Below are 16,029 nucleotides of genomic sequence, written 5' to 3'. Positions count from 1 at the left end.
AATCACTAAAGAAATTGGGACGGGTTAGATTTTTTTTGCTGCCTCGGTCGCAGCGCTGCTGGGACTTTTGCTATGATACTGGTATGATGATTGGGTCCGTCCGTGTGACTTAGAAATGCAGTTGATTTTTTGTTCGTTTCCACGATGACTAATACTACCATATGATTCTCTTCTGCCATTTGCTATTTGACTACCCATCATGCCGATTACGGTTGCTCCAGAAGCATCGCAGTGGTGGCCGCGGTAACGCCTACGTGGGCCAAGCGGCCGTCTGCCCTTTGATGACGTGAACGGTCACGCACCCCTCACCTCGATATGTTCCGTTTCTGCTGGCTAAGTTTTATTCGGGAACCAGTGAAGGTGCGTATACAACGTGTAACCATATGAACAAAGAATGACAGAAACTTACTTTTCCGTGCAATAGCTTCAGGGTGCCTCTTAATTTGAAAGAAAAAGGAAAATCCACGTTCTGTTAGTAAATATAGTGGCTTGTTAGTAAATGTTTTTGGACCAATTACTTTCTAAAGGAGATTGCTCACCGTTCCCTCCAGGTAAGACGCGATAACCGTAGCTTAGCAGGTCAAGTTTCGACAGGCACAAACCTCACGGACTAGCCATTCGTCTCTCTCCCATCTAAGATATATTATCACGATGCGAAATGGGTAACCAGGCCGGCCGGTCGGCCGGCAAAGTTGAATGATTTAACTTACTATCGCTGCTGTAGTTACTCAGTAGAATTTTACGCTTACATAAAACACAGAACAAAGACCGACAGACAAAAAATGGAACATACGGACCAAACGCTGATGAGCCAACTGGAAGCCTGTAGATTACCCCCTTCCATTTTTGATAGCTGGGTAAGGGTTCCGTATTCTTCAGAACAGAATCACTTATTTGTTGACATCTCTGATGGTACTATATTGAAACAAATTGATTGATTTAGCATCGTCGGAATGAACTTGTTAGTTTAGTGTCCTCTACATTTACGGGTCTGTCAGGTTGGATGGTGCAGTTCCGCCGTGTTAATCTATAGAACCAATCAGGGTTTGATGTAGATTTTGTCTGCTTGATCTGAAATCGGCAAAAGAGCCAATAGGAAATAATTTACGTCAAACACTCGCATTGTCTGAGTATATACTATAATTAAAGGTTTGTAGCGCTAAAAGACACCAGATACAAACATCTGCTTCTATTGTTATTTTCACCATAGGCTTACGCGTTTACATTTATGCCGTCACGCGAGGTACGTTGTGAATAGTTTATTAAATCTATTAGTTGCGTCTGTATTTTGATAATGAAGATGACTATCAAGAAAATGTGCCCGGTTTCATTAGTAAACCGCCCCTTGTTAAAGTGCACGCGTTACTATATGAGAACGCTAATCGATTCTGTGATTTGGAAAGTACAAAAAAACAAACTTTGTTCCACCGTTATTTACACTGATAGTAACGGCATGCACTTCCTTCAAAAATGTTTACCACAACGATGTGTTTTTTATATATTTTAACGTGGATTTCATCGGATGACGACAAGTAAAACGACTCCGTTATGCCGAAAAGTAAATTCTGAAATGTACTTCAGGTAGACATCAGATACCAAGTTCGTTAGATATTAGGCATATTGAAAACTGCAAGCGCCAGTATTCATAGTATGGCATAGTTCCTGTGATGACGATCTCGAATACGTGCGATCGAGCTGCGGTAGCAATTCCAATAAGAGTTCGAGAAATCAGATACGTTTGAACAGCTCTGACCACCTAGGCTGTTCGGCCTAGTTCGGCTATTCGCAGGTGATCCAGCGGTCAATCAGCTGAAGGTCCTGAGCGAACAACGTACGACATACATAATATGACGGGACTGTTAGGGAAAAGAGAGAAAAGAGGCGCGGATAAAGCGGAGAAAAACGAGATCGAAAGCTCATTGTGAATAGTTCAATCACCGCTAGAATATAGGAAACAGCGATCGAAGTGATATCGACCACGATGGCGCTCATCATTGTGATACTGCTGATGATTTTGCTATCGTAAAACGAACGAAGTGTCAGCCGAAAGGCGACACATGAGACGAACGTGAAGTCGTCTCATTCGGTCGGAAGCTTGCCATGCATTGTTCTAGCGAATGCCCACAGACGCCTTCGCGGTAAATTGGGATCATGCTTATGACAATACTCACAAGGATTAAGAGCTGCTGAGGGTGGGGGTTGGGGGTAAATGCTGTTTGACTAGACATTCTACGTAGCAGGAGCAGGTAAACGCTATGTCGTCGACGCAATAATGTTCCATTAGATCAAATCGACAACAGTAACAAACACGTTCATATGAGAATTCTAGAAGACGCAAATGAGCTCTATTCCGCATCTGCCGCTAGTACTGATTGTGGTTACGGTGGTATTAATCATAATTACTTATATGTAAATAGCAAGAAAAGCTGAAACGGCTCAATTCTGTGCTGTTTTTAGACAGATAACATGTTCTGCGGCCGGCCACGCAACGGCTGTTAGAGGCTACAAAACAGAGACGAACGTTTTTAAATTGCAGTTACAATGATGTTTCCGAATAGTAACATCTGTGGGTTCAAATCGTAGAGTTAGTCCTCGTCGCTGTGATGGTTGATTATGGTGGCAGAGGCAAACGCTGATCTATAAAACGTAGTCAACGAGACCTGCGGACCTGTTATTGGTCTTGTTTTTACAAATGTTCAAATTACTTCGGTCTGTTTCCCATTTCATAAACATAGCATTACGAATTATGAGAATGCGATGTTGGTCGTTGCCACTTCGTACTATGAGCGGCTGAACCTTCGGAAACAAACAACGGCGACGAAGGCAACATTTGCGCGAGGAAAAAACGCGCCGAAGATCAGCAGTGTTGTTAGTTGTGTCAGTGATCGTGCACTGAGTGCGGCGGCTCCGCACTCAATGCGCGATCAGCGTTATCATCCGAAGTATCACCGTTACTACCAGAAGTATGCCATTATCTCGACAAAAAAAGATAATTATAACGAATATAACGACGAAACAGTCTGCAGGAATGAAGATAATACATTAGTCAGCTTGGCAGGTTGCCTGAATACGCAGGTTAGCGTCAGCGCTCTGCGCTAACGGCGTATTTTTGATAGTAGCAAGAGTCACACAAATACGATTAAGTCGAATACGGCTGTCCACGGACAATAGCCAATAATTACACAGGTCAGATTTGTCTAGCGTCCCTGCTGACGCGTCTTGTTCGTCGCTAAGAACTGATACTTTGACAACAACGCTTACCACAACAACGACTGTGGTTAAGACAGCACGTAAAGGCCGGCGTGGGCATCAGACCACACAATAACGGTACAAGCTCAGGCTTGTCATGACAGTCTAACAAAGAGACGCGGCAGACCGCATGCAGTAAAGATGACGATGGATGGCGCTAATTTAATAACAGCCGAAAAACGGTCTTCACTCGAGAAACTAGAACGGTCGATGGATGACAGTCTGTTGTTACTTCGGCTGTCGTCTGTCGTCAAACGTAATTGAGGAGTTTTAGCCTGAGGGCCGATGAAACCATCGAGCAATAACAGTGCTTATTACATTACCAGCCTTATAATACATACGGTAAAACGTTATTTTGAGTGTTAATGTGCCTTTCTTCTGTTTCCTATTCGAAATTTGTCAAGTTTGACTTGAAATAAAAAAACACGAGCGACAATTCCAATAAATTAATGAATGACCAGTTAATTATACATATAAAAACGTTGATTTGAAGATCATCACAAGAGGGATCGCGAGAGAAGAATTACAGCAAAAATGAAGACGAGGAGGGTTATAAAAAATAATATCGGCACACGTCTGTATGTTAGCTATATGACTGATTAGCTGGCCACTGGCTGTAAGTGGGATAATAGAAATTCGAATAGCGCGCCACAGTTCTAGTAGGCAAATGGTTAGTGGCAGCCCGCCATCTCGTAATTTTCCAAGAGACTCATAGGTCGCCATCATAGCGATTAGCAAGTACACAGTCTGGCTACCTGATGGCAGCGCACGACCTCATTGCCATACCTCATTTACTCACTGAATTAGCCAAAGGAATATTCAACGTTGTCTTATACCAGCTTATCCAGCTCGATCTAAGTGCGTACGATTACTTCGCTTTTTACGCCTCCCGGCAAGGGCAAGTGATAGATAAGCATGTTCTACTATCTATTTACTCCGAGAACTCATAGACAAGGGAAGTCTATGAGTTTGAAAGCGCAACCGGTAGCTGTCATAGTTATCCTGAAGGTGCCCCAGTGTTGGGACAAAGATTGAAGAAGTAAAAGAAACACGTGTTTCAAATTCAGCGATATAAGGAATCAGGTTAGGTGAAAAACATTGTCAGCACTCCGAAATATCTGAAAGGGAATGACCAGGCTTCGAAATCTCTAGACTATTTAATGTAGGTGTCGAGATTTACCAAACCAATTAATGGTGTTAGCTAAATCCATCTAGGGGGTGACATTGCTGTTCGGTCTGCTTTACTCAGCAATATCGTAACGAGAAAACAAATCGTGGATCGATGTACACAAATACTCCTATCAAAGGTGTTTGAAGAATCCCCAATGGCTCAAGGAGCTCAAACCCAACCTTATTTTGCATAGCATATAAACAACCCGTCAACTTTTACTAGTAGAAGTAGTTTCATTATTATTGAATAGGCAAAATCGATTAATTTACAGCAAGGATTAACTTCTCCCTCTCTCTGTCCCTCTCAAGACTGTAGAAAAGCTGTGGTCGCGTAGATGATGGCGAAAATGGAGCCTTAAATGCAAGACGTCACGTTTGCACTGAACTGGAAAAAAAGTGTTTTTCGTTTGCGGAAGTATTCTTCAGCCATCGTTTGTCATGCGGTGCGTCGTTCTAACTAATCTATAGTTAATCTTGCCATCAGACAGTTTCCCGTTATATTGCCTCGTGCGTTATTGTAGCCCAGAACGCCATGAAAGATGAACGTCGTTAGCTGTCTCTCCGTCACTGTTGCAATAGACAGACGATAGTAGTAACACAAAATCATACCAGTATCTCATGCAAACTGCCCACAGTATTAGCGGTTGGTCTGGCCGACCGACCGACCGACCGACCCAGGAGCGGAGAATTTGAACCGGGTCACCGGCTCCAGCCCAGTGGGAATGAATAGCAGGGCCCCGTTACACTATTACTCAATATATCATATACAATACTTAATCCAAGAAATAATAAGGAAGCAAAGGGAACACGACGAAGCAAATATATCTGAGGCGAACACACACTTGATAAATATGGAACGGGTTCATATGTTGGTTAGACAGATGAGCATGTTTGGCTACATTCGTTTGTCGACCGCCAACACCTAACGAGCGCGCATGGACAAGCAACTAAAAAAGCTCATTGAATTCGGTATCCTATAATATCAAGCAGCACATGTCGAAGCTGGAATATTGTCCTTCAACTGGGCGACACCCATAACGTTTCGAACCTTATCCATCACTGTGTTGTACTAGTATCGATAACCTGATGAATAACCCTCGGTTCTAGCAAAAATCTGCTCTGCTAAATTCGTGCTTATTTTCATCGCCAACAATGCAAGCTACCAAAAAACTTTTTATATTATAGTTACGTTACTGTCACTAGATGACGATAGAAAAAAGGTTTTCGATATTCAGCAAGAATACGAGGATAAAAAAGGCCTTACAATATGATGACAGCGGATCTTTACAGTCAGTTAGAGTCATTCGTCAGACTGCATATTTACCACTATTTCTGGCTGTTATTACTTCCTATTATTATTATTATTATAACAATAGCTTTCAGTTTTATGGTTCTTGTTGTAAGCGATCTCACCATCGAGTAGATTAGATTAAAACTCAAGTCGGTTCTAAACACATTCCCGGTAGTAAAATATCAGACCAGATCACCTGATCGAAGGACATCAAGACGATGTTGGCGGTGGGGTTTCAGTCGACCAGCGAATTGCTATTATATATTTAGTTAATGATCCGATTCCAGCATCCGGACTTCACCGCTACAGTTTCAGTGAACTTAACCGCTCGGGAATAATCGGAAACAGTCAGCGAAGCCGGTCCCGTTTTGATGCTCAAAGTCAAAAAATAACATGTATATATATATGTAAAAAGGTACATTACCAATGTTACCGTCTGGACACAAGGCTGTGATCCTGCGATACGACGATTCGGTCCGTCGTTAATCAAGCTACATTAAAAAACGAATTTTGTATTTAAAAATAAAGAAGAATAATATAGAATTATCAACTCATTGTTACCATTACGTCAAGACCATGCTATCTATTTAGTAGGTACAATATAGAAAAAATGTAATTGTGGGGTTTTTCTCGGCGTACCCATGTGGCTTCACCGAAAGCATCAAATTAACTGGAAAAACTGGGTTATTCATATGATCAATTGTTTCTTGCAATGACAGGTTTGTGCTGATATAATCAGATATTTGGCCACCACTGACACGTCAATAATCAGAAGAATCAGGTAATTATTCAAATATTTAAGACAAGCAATATAAATACGACAATAGATAAATAGTTAGTACAGGTGTACATTTATAGCCCTTACCAGCTGGGGCGTCTTTATGCACCCAGTTCCACTTCAGCGTTCTTAGACCCCTGACTTTTATTACCCATTAACAGTACTCCGTAAACAGTTGAGCATGATGGATCGTCATTAGGTATCATTAGTTGAGTTCTGCTTTGGGCCTGAAGTTACTAAATATAAGATGCTCTCGGCTAACGTACGAAATGATACGACTTCAATATTTAGTGTCTCATCCATGGGCTATAGTCGCTGGATCATTGCTACCGAGCAACGATTGCCCGAAAAGAGCATCATGGTCATTTTAGGGTATTACATCATACGCTCTGATCTTCGTCATAATTATATACGTATATCGTTCGAAAATCCGCTTCGTCAATGCTACCTTGTCGTCTGTCGCTCTAAGAGGCAGCGGCTGATTGCGGTCACAGGACAAGTTTCTTCTACGATAACTGACCTTCGAGTTGGCATTCGCTGGGGTAGTTTCAAAAATCAAACCCAATAGCCCGCTATAATATCTAAGTGGGTTTTTGCTGACAGACCAGAAATGAAGACATCGATTGATATCATCAACTGCCTGTTACTAACAACGGGTTTATCCAACTGCAAGAAAACTTTGCTGTTAGCAAACTTTCAACAAATATCTAATTCGCGTATTCCGTTCTAGGGAGAAACTTATTTTCCCACGAAAAACTTATTTGTCACTTGTTTCCGGCAGAAACGTAACTCTTCAATTACGTTCCCAATAATATCGTTTTCAACACGTCTCCACAAGTAATCATTTTTGCGTGCGCTATTCCATATTGCCCTGTCCCAAATTGCTTGGCCGAACCAGGCTGTAGACCATCGTGAAAACGAACATATTCTAACAGGTCAGTGTATATGAACAATGATAAACAATCGGTGATTTACGAAGTTCTCACCAGATGAAGACTTGCGATTGCCGATGGACGGCATAGTTATGCAATCAATAACAAATTTGTTGCCGAGCCGTTAATGCTTCGGGCGGCTCCTTGTAGTGATGCCCCGTTCGAATTTGGTAGCATTTTTCTAACGCTGCCTCCATGGTTGCTGAAAGCGAAGTTGGTTCCGTGAGAATAAGGGCAGTGCTATTTGCGGCATTTCTTTTCGACGATACGTGGAGCATTTTGTTTACTAAGGCATCCCTGACGCGCTCAAATGGGTAATCTTCATACACCCATCTATATATATATATATATATGCATATTGATGAGATAGTTGACAGTACAGCGGATCAACGGGCGGCGGCAGCAGTTAGTGCTCGTTTGCTGACCCTGAAGACAGTGGCGGGCGGCACTCAGTGGCACGACGTCCGTGTGTAACCCAGACCCCGGTCTCCTCAGACCGAACATCGCAACCTCATAGCTCAACTGAGTTGTTATAACCGTAATGTTTATAAAGGAGACACTGACGAGAACACTTGGCGTTATTGCCTACGGCGTTCGCTTGCGTAAGTACTATAACTCACAGAATAGCTCTGATACGATATCCAATACAAAGTCGTCACGCCCTGGCTTAAGGACCAGAACTATCCCTACTCCAGTTCATTGCTAAAGGCCATTATAATTTAAGTATAGATTTTCTTAATCAACACTGCAGGTCGTTTATATCCGTTTAATCCACGTAGGGAAGCTAGTTTCGTTTCGAGATTATTTGTGGTGATATTCTCGGAAGGTCCCATATCCCAAGGTTTGCTAAATATCACGCAACTTTTGCAGATAATATAGTGTATCGATCGAAAAGCAATTGAGTAGTAGCTGTACATCGGATTTATCCTCCCACACCTAACGTATCTGTGCGGGAAACTATCATTAAAAGATAACATCCGTAGAGAAAACTAGGAGTTTATTCACTGTGGACATAATATTGCAGTCTGATTTGGTCGCATGCTAGGTATAATGTGTGCTCCTCAATTGTTTAGCCAAGGTCTCTTAGCAAAGCACTTCAGTATTCTACGATCCAGATACATGTTTTTCATGGAATGGCATAATCGTATTTGCCTGCTTCGTCGTATGGGCTTTTGGTAGTACTTAAACGTTAAAGCGTGTTTATTGTGACGCTTATCAGGCACGTCATCGTGTTTCGTCGCTGGGCATATACTCGACTACCTACGTTAACAACGGATAACACTTTAACAGCGTGTCATGCGGTACGATTGTGTGTCTTGCATCATCTTTGGGCAAAAAACAAAGACACGTTCACATCGACTCATGTGTGTTCAGGGGCGTCACCCCTTGCAATAAACTATCTACAGTCTGTTGTATGGCATACGCCAGCGCTTACGAGCGAGATTGTTATTGTTTAAATCTGGTGTTTACTGGCGAGAGTCATACTGCGCAGACATACGTACACCGGTTGATGACTGCAAGATTTCTGCACCGAACTTAGCCCCTAATCAGTATTCGACGTAGAGTTACTAACAGTTAATGGGAAACTCCTGTTATAACCCCAGTGTCCACTATTACTGGGTCGATACCGACGCTAAATGCCAAGGCTTCGAATAGTAAATGAAACTACGATTCGGTAATTCAGCTCTATTCGTCGTCAATCATGAGGCTAGGGTAACCTCAAGAGACGGCGATCCTGACTTGCGAAGCGAAGACACAAACAAATACTGCTTTTGTTGTCGCTCATCTAGATCGCTTACAGAGTTCAGCCTTGAGATGTTTTGAGTGACTCGCTAAAAGTTGGCTTTTGACACGGTCGACTGCGCTTTTCACGGGAGAACCGTTACCGCAATCGTAGCAAAGGAACGCCCCAGCGACCAGCAGACGAGAGTCAATGTCGTATGATGCAGCTCCCGACTATGGTGACGACTCAAGTACACACCCATAGACACACACATCGAGGCTCAACATCAATTACCAGCGTATAACATTTTAGACGTTTTTGGTGGTCAAGTCAAGCGGGAAATGACACCGTTTGTCAGCGGCCAGTCTTGACAAGAGCGACGTCAATCATTACGACTAGAAGATATCATTCTCGAATCAGCAAGCAGCAAGGCTTTTAGGAGCATAAGGCTTTGGTCAGAGGCCTGAACAGATGGACACTTTCTCGACACAGAGACGGATAGGAAAAGCAAACAGGCTGTTGAGTGAGCAGAGAAAAGCAAAGCGGAAAGTCGCATTTATTTTAGGCCACAAATGGCCGCCCGAGTGACGTCGCAAGGGTGATCGTGCGGCGAAACATAGCGGAGAAAATGAACTGTTGTGTACGGCCTGATGAAAGTTAATCGCTAACTAAAAAGCTGCTTAAACTGTATGAACCCAGCCATTGTTGCGTGTCGAAAGGCGTTAGTATTACCTCTACAGCAAAAGCAATACATAGGTCAAATGTAGGGAAAAGGATACGACTATACTCGATAACATGAGTCTTGTTCAAAATTTTGGCTAGTCGTAAAAACGATTGTGCCAAAGCCTTCCAGCTTCAGGTGTAGGCTAAATAAGAGTGTGCAAGATCCTTCCTTGATTACTTTCCATTTGATACGTTTCACGCAGTTTCATTGATATCGTTCATAATAATAACGATCGTGGATAATGTACCACAAGAGCTTAAGTAGAAAGCATAATTTTGCTAACTATTCACCTTAATAGTGGTCGTTCTATTTTCTATAGCTAAAAACCACAGCAGTCCTGGATTATTAGTACGACTAACACGTTCCTTACTCTATTTAATATTAAACCTATTACCAGTAGTCAATCTGTCCATTTTCAAAATTATTTTTCAAGTGTAGATATCTAAACATTAGCACATCGCCATCGGATGTAACATCGAACAATTATGTTTGATCGTAAAGACGAAAACGTTTCCCTAGTGAGCCGAGAACATACAATGCATAAGATCTAGTGCCCCCAATATATTATCGATGGCGGTCTTTTTCGTTTGTTTCTCGCTGTTCTCTCCCTTTGTGGTGTCGTTTATTCCAATGCAAGTGGCACGCAATAAGCTTGCAAGCGTGAACGAGGTGCTCTATCGGTGTCGGTCTGTCCCTGGGAGACAAGGCAAATCATCTAAGAATTGGACTGATTTTAACCGTAAGCGAAATTTCTGCTTCGTCAATTGCTCGAGGCTGCGAACATGTCTAGTAAAAAAAAAACTGGACAGCGTCGAAGATGGCCTCGTTCTGGCCGCCCGTGATGTTACGGGCTTCATACCAGCATCTCGCCGTAGCAGGTGTTATTATCCCATAGAGATAGATGAACATACCTGCGCTATATTCGTGTAACAACAACGATGCAATATGTTGGTGAATGATAGTTATCCTCAATGATATGCATATTAGACAGCGAGAAAAAGGTCGTTTCTCTGTTGAGAACCTCGTTGGAATGGGATACTTCTCTCGCTATGCAGTCAACATACGTAGATTTACGTAGTGTGTGCGGAATAAAAATAAGAATTCCGCTCGAGTTTGATGCGTATGAGATTAGCCATACCCATATCACCGATGAGTCAGTCACACATAAATGAATACATCCAATCCGGCGCTCGTGCCACTTCTAATCATTAACTTTTTGTTCAGAGGATTGGACATCTTGTTTGTTACAAGCGTTGGATAAGCAATATAGTTGTCTCTTGCCTTCTTAGCCGCACTATGCTTGTCCATATACTCCATAAATGGCGGGCCAAATGTATCGCTTCTACGTCTTGATTTCTAAAAACAACAATAGGAAGATAAAGCCTGCCTGCCAAACGCATACAAAAACCTTTCGTTTGTCCTGTCGGTTCATCGAAACATCTTCAATGGACGACTTGAAGAAAAAACAGCCTCTCAATTCTGCTAGAGACAATTGTAGCGGAGTCAGGAAGAAATGGAATAATTAGTCATTTTTTAGCAGACTTTATGGCACCTTCTAAACTACTAGAAAGAACAAATCTGCTGAAAATCTGCTTTTCCATCATTCAAGCGAAAAAACCTTCTGGTTTATGATTCGAACGTGAGACGGAGACGGTCGTCATTTCCATTCGTTTACTTGTCGGTGCCAGGTGGTCTGAATCTGTGTTTTATAATCTTTGTTCGATGTACCAACGGACGCTGAGTTGGCAAATCGAAAAGTCAAATCTAAATTGTATTTATGTGAAAAATGCTGCGCCAATTCAGCGGGGGGGGAGGGAGGAGGGGGATAAACAAGCTTTATTAAAGACATGACGTTAAGTATCAGCATGATAACATTCATTAATGCTTTTGGCTATATTCATACGCTTGCAGCATCATTTCTGGGGTGTAACATCAACGACTCGCCTCCGCTCTAAAACCTAGCCAAAATCAGTTTTGCCGGATTGCCAACAGGCCTATGCGTTGGCTTGGTAATCACATATCACGATAACTATAACGATAACTGTAATAATAATTATTACTGCTATTATGCGGTATGTGATATACTGAAATATGGACATCTACCGGCGCTTACAAGCGAATCATTTCTTTTCGTATTGGCAACTTTTCCTATATATCATACATATAGTATCAGCAGATCACCACAAACAGGTTTAATAACGTTTATGGGATTGTGGTCATTTGAAAGCATCTGATCAGTCTGCACAGCATCTGATACGTAAAGGCACATTTAGCTTTAATTAATTGGAAACCATCTTTTTATGTGCAGCAAGCCGGCATGTTTGGCGCTATTCGAAATAGGTAATTGTGGACTTCAGAGACTTCGGCGACCTTGCCATGGCTATCGTCATGCTCTGACCCATAAGGGTTGTTCTTCTATAGCAGATCTATACGTCCTTGTACGGAAACGTGACTTCATTGCTCAGTAACGTCACGCTTCTGTGAATATAATCGAAATACTTTTTAGTTGAATTTCGCGTAAACCCAATGAGCTTTTATGTGAGTTAACTGATTGTCTATACACCGCTTAGACGATTAGAACGAGTAATGGATGAGTTATGAAGCACCCACGTGTCATCAGCTAAGCTCCCATTTCAGATGAACTGGTATAGCCCTTAAAAAGCACGAGGAAAAGGTTTTACGAGCGCAACACTGTTCGTTCATCGATGCGCTGTTTTGGTCAAACTTACTGGTTGACTTCCAAATAGCTCTCTTTTACAGCAAGCTCTGTTAACTAGATGTAAGATCATTTACAAAATTCGATGGAGTACGCAATGCGAGTGGACCTTTGTCATCGGGTGACTCATATTTTAGTCGATAACGAATCTTATTTAGCATACAAATAAAATGAATAGAACCTGTTATTCTATAGAGAATTTTTGATCCTACGTAGACAGAATAGTTCTCCAAGATATCACAGCCAATAGCTTACACAACGACATTCTACTAGTACTGACCGAAGGACTCGCTACATCGGAAAGGTTCTTAGTTTCTGCCATAGTGGACGCACAGATGAAACAAGAATTATTATATTAGATATATACTCAAACTCCTGTCATTGACTAAAAAGTGCAACGTCACTATATACACCTCAAAATAAATAACAAACACTAAATAACAACAACTCAAAATTTTGATCGCGCCACAGGCGGAAGCCATTACGCTGACCAGTAGAATCTAGCTAACGTACCGTCGAGTGCTTTACGACCGCCGTGGTACGAGACCAAGAATGAAGACGAATACTGCTTTGCGATCGGCGTCTGCCTAACGCTGACATGAAATTTATTTGTCACATTGTGCAGGCACAGTGGGCCCTAATTTACTAGACACGTACGGATATGATGGTTCATGAAATAGGGTGCGATTTTGTCTAAGCAGATGTCCGCTTATGAAACAAGTCTCTGCTATTCGACCGTGACAGACTTTTTTTTCACAAACACAGTCTGCTTTTAGAGAGTAAAGAAAGAGGCGAAAGAGCTAGAAGGAAGGTCTGCGATGAGTAAAAAACTTGATTTGCCATTGTCACTGCCAGTTCATTGTTACAGACCCTGGAAACGACAAAGTGGCGCTGTCTACGCGATCTGTGGTAGGTGTCGCTGCGTTTCCGCTACTGCGCCTTCGCCTGAACGAAGGGGCCCAAGCTCAACCTAACTGTCTTTCTTAAGCGCTTAACCCTTGAGAAGCGACATCAGCAGGAACAGCTTTCAAAGCGAATCGTTTATTATCGAGACTAGCTGAGGGTTACACCTGCTACTATTATAATTGTCTATGCATGGATGCTATTACTACAAACGGCAGCAGCGATACTATTCGTTAACCGAGTTGACTCGATGTTGGATTTCGCTAAAGGAAAAAGCTATGACTACATTCTGTAGACGTCCAGTGCTGAAAGAATCCGATATGAACGTGGGTCGCTATAATATACTCGAATACGATCCGCTACTAGAGATACAACAATACCTATTAATTGGTACAATGTTGCCAATAGGCTTTCTTTACTGTATAACAATAAGGCTGTGAAGTCTTATTGACTTCCATTTTGGGCATTGAACATCTGTAACAACATATCGATCCTGTATATCGTACCTGAGGCAGTTACATATATATATATATGGTTACGTTCGGTTATAAAATTCCGGCGACTGTTCATCGTTGTACAACACATTGGTCTCATCAAGCCTATGCATTTTCACCTAGAATGGTCATTCATATAGCGCACACAAAGTTTAACTTTTTGCAAATGTTCAACTTGTAACTATGAACATATATATATACAGCGATCTTTTTCAAGAGACGTTCAGCGCAGATTGCAGTTCGGTTGGCATCGTTTACCTGTTGAAAGTAATGAAGGGTGTACGAGAGTAGGACAAGCCTTTAAGCTATATTTGAGGCGGGTTTACGGCAACCTAGCAAAGTAAATTATTAATATTAGTTAACGTTGTCAATTCCAAGATAAGCTTAAGCTGGCCTGATTACGTTTAGCTCGGTATCCCCTCCCACCCCCCACCCCACGTGTTCAAGCTTTCTGGTGTTGGCGAGACATGCCGTCCAGTGACAAGCTGCACTTTATCGGCTCGTTAGCATAGTCAAACCTAAAATTTATTTACCCAAAGCGCTGGGACAGGTTTAGGTCAAGGTTGAATACCCTTACCAATAGCATTGTCTGCTTACAGTATAGTTAGCGCTACCTTTTTGACTTATTAGAATCGCTGATATAGACAGGATATGTGATCTAGCTGTTGGACTTTTTTTTTTCTCTGTCGTTGCCTACTTTGCAAGAACTATCCTGTACAGCTATAAATTCGCGATCAGGCCGAACGATAGTATAAGCTGAGAATGACTGCAGGCATATATGGTGGTTCGCTCGTGAACTCTCAAGTTCGTTTAGGCCTAAAGTTGACAGCTACTTCTGTTTGTTTTTTTTTTTTTAACTTATAGGTGCAAATCGATAGGGTTGCACGCTGAAGGTTGGCTCCGCGGTACTGAACAGCATCCGTCCACCATTGTTTTGTTATTGGTGTGACTTTTATGCCGGTGGTCCAACTGAGACTCGTTATTCGGCTCTCTGTTTTCTACCAATTGGCGTAGATCATACTGGATATTTTCATGTTACTGATCCAAAAACTACAGGCGAAACAATTAACAGATATGCATAGATTATAAAATGTTGAAATTTCCTACGCACTCTAGATGAAGTCCTTTGTGCATTGCTTATCCAAAGGCTATCACACTATGATGCTATAGCAGAAGGACGGATCGTTTTGCTTTAAATAACACCTTTAATTGTCGCCATTACCGAAGAGAAAATAAGCAGTGTATCTTCCCAATATCGACGTAACGTATTGCTCGTATGCTTCAAAAGTTGGACCCCAATGAAATCATAATCTTTATTATTATTATTATTTAATCGCCTTCCTGCTTCTAATGCAACGGCAGATTGACGGTCATAAATCTTAAGCTTCAAGACACGGCAAATAGATAGGAGCCGTTCGGCTGTGTTGAGGGTTCACCTCACTGATCGACTCGACCGAACGGACGGACGGACGAACGGACGAATCAACATATGCCTAAGCTGGACTGACTATCTGTCTATTCAGCCATTTGTCAGAAATCTTTTTTTCACCGTTTAAACTTGGAATGTGGAGGGAGACTACTACACCTTTTGGCATCGTCACAGGTAGTATAATAGGCCAAAAGTTGAGAGGAGTTTCACCGCAATAGGACGCCCACCTTAAAATAGTTCCTGTCTGAACCTGCTTTTAAATACACGACACATAGTTCTTGCTTCATGGTCAATTCAGGCACGAGAAGCATGAGAAGTGTAGCTTTCGATAGATACATGAGCTTAACTTGCACCGAACCATGTACGCCTCTCCGTGCAGAAAAGTCTGCGTAGGTTAAAGTGAATGCTTTAGACATTCCGTTTGAAATTGGAAATACAAGGCCCGAGCCGATACGATGGGATGGAAAGTATTTAATTTAAATGTAAAAATTGTGTTTGTTTTACATGCACATATAAAACGAGAAGCTCTGTTAGAAAATATCGTACTGACCAAAAGGTGGAATAGCGCTTTAAATGGGGCCACTTCGTGTTTATGCATATGGATAGATTTGCGTAAATTC

The 16,029-nt window shown here is 41.9% G+C and overlaps 1 protein-coding gene across 9 annotated transcripts in view; it reads left to right on the top strand.

Moving 5' to 3' along the window:
• LOC111248374 (uncharacterized) overlaps nucleotides 1-16,029 on the top strand; it is a 65,071-nt gene that overhangs the window by 24,468 nt on the left and 24,574 nt on the right. For 3 of the 9 annotated variants that reach the window (XM_086983775.1, XM_086983772.1, XM_086983771.1), the window contains one exon: nucleotides 222-360. The exons of 5 other annotated variants lie outside the window; for them this stretch is intronic. The gene's annotated coding sequence lies outside the window, so the exon portion shown is untranslated. The remainder of the gene's footprint in view (nucleotides 1-221; nucleotides 361-16,029) is intronic. One more of the 9 variants, XM_086983769.1, reaches the window with a different exon arrangement.

Source organism: Varroa destructor, unplaced genomic scaffold, assembly GCF_002443255.2.
Source record: "Varroa destructor unplaced genomic scaffold, Vdes_3.0 BEIS01000003.1, whole genome shotgun sequence".
NCBI classification, from domain to species: domain Eukaryota; kingdom Metazoa; phylum Arthropoda; class Arachnida; order Mesostigmata; family Varroidae; genus Varroa; species Varroa destructor.
This window is presented reverse-complemented; position numbering and strand designations above follow the sequence as displayed.